At 41.5% G+C, this 6,457-nt stretch overlaps 1 pseudogene across 1 annotated transcript; it reads left to right on the top strand.

The window, feature by feature from the left end:
- Window positions 1-2,264: 2,264 nt before the first annotated feature.
- Window positions 2,265-5,661, top strand: LOC310771671 (RING finger protein 228 pseudogene; annotated as a pseudogene). The gene is made up of 3 exons: window positions 2,265-2,939; window positions 5,212-5,242; window positions 5,627-5,661. The product of its transcript is annotated as an RING finger protein 228 pseudogene (transcript).
- Window positions 5,662-6,457: the final 796 nt, after the last annotated feature.

Here is a 6,457-nt window from a genome sequence, read left to right as displayed (position 1 = left end):
CTCTTGGGATATTTGTCTATCTTGCTTGGTGAATTGCCTACCTACCTTAAAGCCATATTGGTGTACCTTCTGGTAATGTACGTTTTAAAGGCCGGACATTTTCAAATAATATGCATATGTGCAGGGTAATCACTTTCAAAGACCTGGCTGGGATTCTCAAAATCAACAGCGATGTTGGTCTAAAACAGCTCATTCTAGATTGGTAGCGTACCTAACTAAATTTATGAACAAGGTCTCCCTCTCTCTCTTTCTCTCTTTCTCTCTCTCCCTCTCGCTACGAAAGCCAAAACTAAACGGTAACACTTTACAATACTGTAACACAAAAAATGGGTAGTTATTGAGGAACTAGTCAGGAACTAACCATTAGTTCATGAATAGTTAATGATTAGTTCCTGAATAGTTAATAGGTAGTTCCTTAATGGTAGTTACTTAGTAACTGACCATTAGTTACCATGTTAACGTAATGATTGTAAGTAATGATTACTTCCTTAAAAATATTTATTTTTTATTTTTTATTTCGCTAGTTCATGAGTAGTTAATGGGTAGTTCCTTAATGACCCTTAATGGTAGTTCCTTAAAGATCATTAATGGTAGTTACTTAAGAACTGACCATTAGTTACCATGTTAATGAACCAGTAAGTAATGATTACTTCCTTAATTTTTTTCTGCTAGTTCATGAGTAGTTAATGGGGTAGTTACTTAAGAACAGAATATTAGTTACCATAGTTGTTACTAGGGAATTAATCATTAGTTCATGATTACTTCATCATTACTTACCATATTTGTGCCCCCTCAAGTAAAGCAGGGCTACATACTTAGTTGTTACTAGGAAATGCATCATTACTTCATGATTATTATCTTACCATTAGTTACCACCACCCTACCCTATAACAAATAGATAGCTCATTTGGTGACTAATAATCTTGCGTTCTTGGGGCCAAGGGTTCAAACCTCACCTGGAACAACTCTTGTATTTATTTGTTATAGGTAGGGTGATGGTAACTAATGGTAAGATAATCATGAAGTAATGATGCATTCCCTAAGCATGAAGCCCTGCTTTACTTGAGGGGGCACAAACATGGTAACTAATCATGAACTAATGATGAATTCCCTAGTAACAAATAAGTATGATGGCCTGCTTTACTTGAGAGGGCACAAACATGGTAACTAATGGTAAAGTAATCATGAAGTAATGATGAACTCCCTATACAACTAAGTATGATAGCCTGCTTTACTTGAGGGTGCACAAATATGGTAACTAATGCTGAAGTAATCATTAACTAATGATTAATTCCCTAGTAACAACTATGGTAACTAATAGTCTGTTCTTAAGTAACTACCCATTAACTACTCATGAACTAGCGGAAAAAAATTAAGGAAGTAATCATTACTTACTCGTTCATTAACATGGTAACTAATGGTCCGTTCTTAAGTAACTACCATTAAGGATCTTTAAGGAACTACCATTAAGGGTCATTAAGGAACTACCCATTAAGTGTACCATCTATTGGCACAACGGACAGTATAACATCACGTCCCGTGTTTTATGATTCATGAACTAGCTAAAGAAAAAAAGAAAAAACGTTATTATTATTATTATTATTATTATTATTATTAGTTATGGTCATATAGTTATGCACAAATATGACGCCTAGAAATAACAGAAGATATACAAATACATTTGTACCATGTAGGCTATATTGATTGTTTAGACACGAGGATTTTATTTTATTTCTGTATTTGATATGTAGCCTATGTGCGCACAGGACTCTGTGCGCCCAGGGACTACAGATGCAAATGAGTTCTTAGCTATCTCTGGTGCAATATGTTTATTGTGTATCCTGTCCCTGCTCAAATAAACAATAAAGATAAAGATAAAGATAAAGATAGTGAGGTATTTGCAAATAGGCCTAGCTCGTAGCATCCACACACAGCCTGTCCACCAAAGGGTCCACCTCCATGATCATTTTGAGTGCACCAGTCCCAAAATTATCAATGAGAGCCTTAAAAACGCCACTGAGTTGGAGGAAGAGAGCTGAAGGTGTCATGTTGCTGATCGGACTCTTGTGTTGGGCGCTGTCCACTGCCAGTGGTGCTGAAAAACTGAGCGTACGAAAGACTCTTTTCTTTGCAGGCGGTACAGGCAATTATTTAGCCTCTTCAGTCTCCAGTTGCCTACACTAGCCTACTCCCGGAATTTGACCATCGTCCCATCAGAATGACACAGTCAGAAACTGGAGCTGGATAGCCTACAGCGGTAGAACATGGCGGAGGACGAGGCGACCAGCACAAGCGACTGTGGAAATGCTCCGCTTGAAACTACCGTTTCGACTCCTCCCGAAGAGGAATACGAGTGCAAAATATGCTACAACTACTTCGACCTGGAGCGCCACACTCCCAAGCTCCTGGGCTGCTTGCACACATTCTGCCAGGAGTGTCTCGACAGCCTCCACTTGCGGGAGGGGCGAGGATGGAGAATCGGCTGCCCTCTGTGCCGCCATCGCACCCCGGTACCGGAATATCGAGTTCACAGCCTCCCCGACAACACCGCGGTGACTGGCGCGCTCCCGCATGCACGCCACCTAGACGAGCCGGTGAATGGAGGCACTGCAGACGGCCAGGCAGAGGCAGGTGCAGCCGCATCTCCTGCTGCCTCCCAGGACAGCAACGAGAGCGGACACCCGTGCAAACAAGTCGCTGTGACCGCAGCTTGTGTGTGCGCCATCTTCTCTTCCCTCTCAATGGTCGTGCTGTTATTGATGGGCCTCATCTTTGTACATAACTTCAATGACACCGCGTTGTCGCTCGGTCCTATCTGCTTGTCTGTGGCCAGCGGTCTGGCCCTGCTCTCCCTTATTCTCACTTGGCTTGTGTGCTTGGTGAAATACCAACCCGAATCTGAAACAGGGCATTTCAGTTCCGACCCACCTCCTCTGTCAGTAGGGGGAATGTAATGTGACTCCCCCCCCTGGCTGCAGAACAAGAACAACACACACAGGTGTTAATGGGGGGAAATCCTTAAAATAGAAGTCGCGTTAATCCAGTGATCTATTCTAGACAGTCGTGACCGTGAACAAGGAGCCAGGTAGAAACCAGCTGATCACAATCTGAGCTGCTTTCATTGACAATGAATTGGACACTGATTTTATGAACTCATAGAATATCTTTGGCATTCCTAAATGAGCTCCATATTCTTTAGTTTAGTTGGTCAGTGCAGATTCAGAGAGCCTTGATAGCATCACGGATTAGTATTCTATTGCCTCTCTTCTTCTAGTTTTCAAGGATACTTGTTAATGGTTACAAATGTAGATTGACGTCTTATTAGATCAACTTCACTGTGAGAATCCCAACCTTTGAAACAGATGACCCATTATTTGAATTTTCTCCAATGCCATGTGCCTTTTGTGCACTCCAGGCACTTTTTCCCCTTTTGAAGGGGTGTATGTGTACAGCTCAGGCATAATTGTGCAACTGTTTGCCACAATTGTTTGTGTATTGTTTGTCGTCCAACATTAGCCACATCTGCAGCATCCGCAGGCAGCATAAACAAACCCCTATCAAGTGACATTTGGATAAATGATATATTGGGCCTCTATAGGCCTATTATGACACAAGGGACAGCAACATGATACCCTGCATTGATCAACTATATAGTACAACAGTGTTGTCTTGACCAAAATGTTGGCTTTTGCAAATGGAGACCCAATGGGTAGTTGGAGACTCTGCCCAAGTCAGTTAGCACAAATGTCTCCTCATGCATTATCTTCATTCTCATTATTGCCTCTTTTGAAGGGTGTATGCACTCTCTGACTCGAGCATATCTGTACAACACTGTGTGTTGGCTCGTTTAAGTATTGTCTGTTGTCCGTATACAAATACAAGCATATCTGCAGCAGCTACAGTAAGGAATAAATTAAGTGAAGCCTGAGCAGCTAGTTCACGCAGACAACTGCAGCGACGTGATACTATAGTCATACTCCATACTCCGTATTGTATTCATTCTCAATCATCTGTTTGTGTGAGTTTTTTACAGTGTTCTCTGCTTGAGAGTTTAGTGTTATCCATTGGAGTTTAGTGACACTTTGGCCAAGTCAATAAGCCTAAATGACTGTGGAGGATTAAAACTTTGTCTGTTACACCGAAACTGTAACTGTAACTGTAACTGTAACTGCTGTATGTCATACAGCCTAAACATATCAATCAATCAATCAATCAATCAATCGATCAATTAACCTTTATTTAATTCCCTAAAGACACACTGAGGGTTGAGACCCTCTTTTCCAGTGGTGCCGAGATTGCAAGTTAAGAAAATCACAAACAACATGAAAGAGGACAATAAACAAACAAAGACCGTTTAAAAGAGGATCGCATATGTCAAATGTGAATAGTTCATCCACACAAGTACATAATTTAAAACAGGTGCAATTAAGGTTAACTAGAGTTCATACAGTATATCTGACTGAAAATGTCCCAGGCATGTCCCAGGGGAACAAGGGAATGGTATTGCAGCAAACCCTGTAAATTATTCCAAGTATGCGGGGCACAAAAGTTAAAAGCAGTCTTTCCGAAGTCCGTGGAGACATGCGGGACCTCAAGCATTAGACAGTCCTGCAAGCACATGTGGTACGCTCAAGTATTCCAGTGTAAAAGTGAATTTAGGTAGAGGGGTAAACTCCCAATCAAAGCTTTGTAAATAAATAAGACAAACCTTGTTATAGAAGATGCAATGGTGGGTACTGTAACTATCGCCTGTTATAAATCTGAGAGCTGAGTGATCAACTGAATCTAATTAAGTGAGATAGCAGATGCATTTCTGTAAATGATGTCCCCATAATCCAGAGCAGAAAGGAAAAGCGCCTCAATTAGCCTCGTCCTAGTGATCCATGATCTGTTATGATAGAAGAAACCAAGCTCCATCCGCAACTTCTTCATTAAAATATCAATGTGAGATTTAAAAGTCAACAAACCAAAATCTCCCCTAACAATTAGGTTATGTTGTTGCCCTGGTAAACGCGAGATACAAACTTATGGTTTAAACATGTTGTAAATACAGTAGTTGTAAATGTTGTAAATATTGAATGTTGTAAATATTGAACATTGAAGAAGGATGTTGTTTCCTCACTCTGCTAGTGGAACAACAATGTTCAGTGTTTTGAAAAGGGTGTGGGTATATAGTGCTATGTGGTGTGTGGGGACAATCTCCACCTGCAGGTCTATGAAGACTGGGCCAGGGCTCCTTCAGGTGGGTCATGAGGCTGCACATGGCCTTCCTGGTTACTGATCCTATATTTCCAAAAGAATAATATTGAAAAGTGTGGTTAAAGTGCCTTATAATGTCTAAATAAATAATCTGTGTGTTTGTTTATAGCCCTAATAATGAACTCATAGTGTGAAACTGTGTGACCCACAATAACATTCTTATATCGCCGATTACACAACTTCATTACTTCGCATGGCAAATTGTATAAGTTGTGTAACAAGCGTGTGTGCGTGCCTGATTTTCCACTCCTCTTCTGCCACCACTGTTTCTAGCAGCAGGACCTGCTGCAAATGACAGAACCTGCTCACCCCGTGACCGTCCCAGTGTGATCACATTGACTCCCCTTGGGGTGTGCTGGCTCTGCAGGGGGCTCCTGGACCAATGACCCTGAGGGGACATGAGCCTGCACAAAATGAGGGAAATAACTGATGAGGGGAGGGGGGGCAAAATTAAGCAGTGTTGTAAAGTAGAGAGACAATGGAGGTGTAGAGGACCTCCGAGGGGTCTTAAATCATCTGATGGGCTTAAGTTTGCTCTCCCGAGTCACATAAGCAGCCAAATCTGCGGGAAAGACATCATGAATGTAGCACATTGTCGATTCACCAATGATTCCAAAATCACTCTGAGGGGTTTTAGGTGACTAGGAAGTATGCTTTCACAATAAAAGAATGACTAATTGAATGTATCCCTAAAAACACAGAGGCACAGCACTGATGTATAATGGCTCTAGTGTCTTTTCATTCATTCAATTACATAATATTTCTTTTCTCTTTCTCGCTCACTTTTTGCATCTTTTTCTATCTGACAAAATGATGACGACAGTGCTGTTAATTCACTAGGGTTAGGTTATTATCCCTTGTGATGATTCATATAGATGTCTGCCGTTGGTTAAGGTATATGTGAATGAATCCCAACAACACAGTGGGTATCTGTCTCTAGTTAGTGTTGTTTTAAGAGGCGACTCCGGTCCCAGGAGTTAAAATCCATCTCTTTCAGGTCTCTCAAAGGGACTCCTTCACTTGGTCATCCAGCCGGTGAATAATGCCACTTAAACGCCACCGTGACAAAAGCCGGAGAAGAAAGAAAGAAGGGGTGGCAGGCTTCCACTGGGAGCCATAGACAACACCGTGTCTGGGACAGAGGGCTTCATTTCAGAGAGACTGCGGGGCTTAAAGTTAAAGATTACTTTGAAATCTG

This window comes from Poromitra crassiceps (assembly GCF_964638095.1).
Source record: "Poromitra crassiceps genome assembly, contig: HAP1_SCAFFOLD_981, whole genome shotgun sequence".
In the NCBI taxonomy this organism is placed as follows: domain Eukaryota; kingdom Metazoa; phylum Chordata; class Actinopteri; order Beryciformes; family Melamphaidae; genus Poromitra; species Poromitra crassiceps.
The sequence above is the reverse complement of the archived record's forward strand: the minus strand, read 5'-3'. Positions and strand labels throughout refer to the sequence as shown.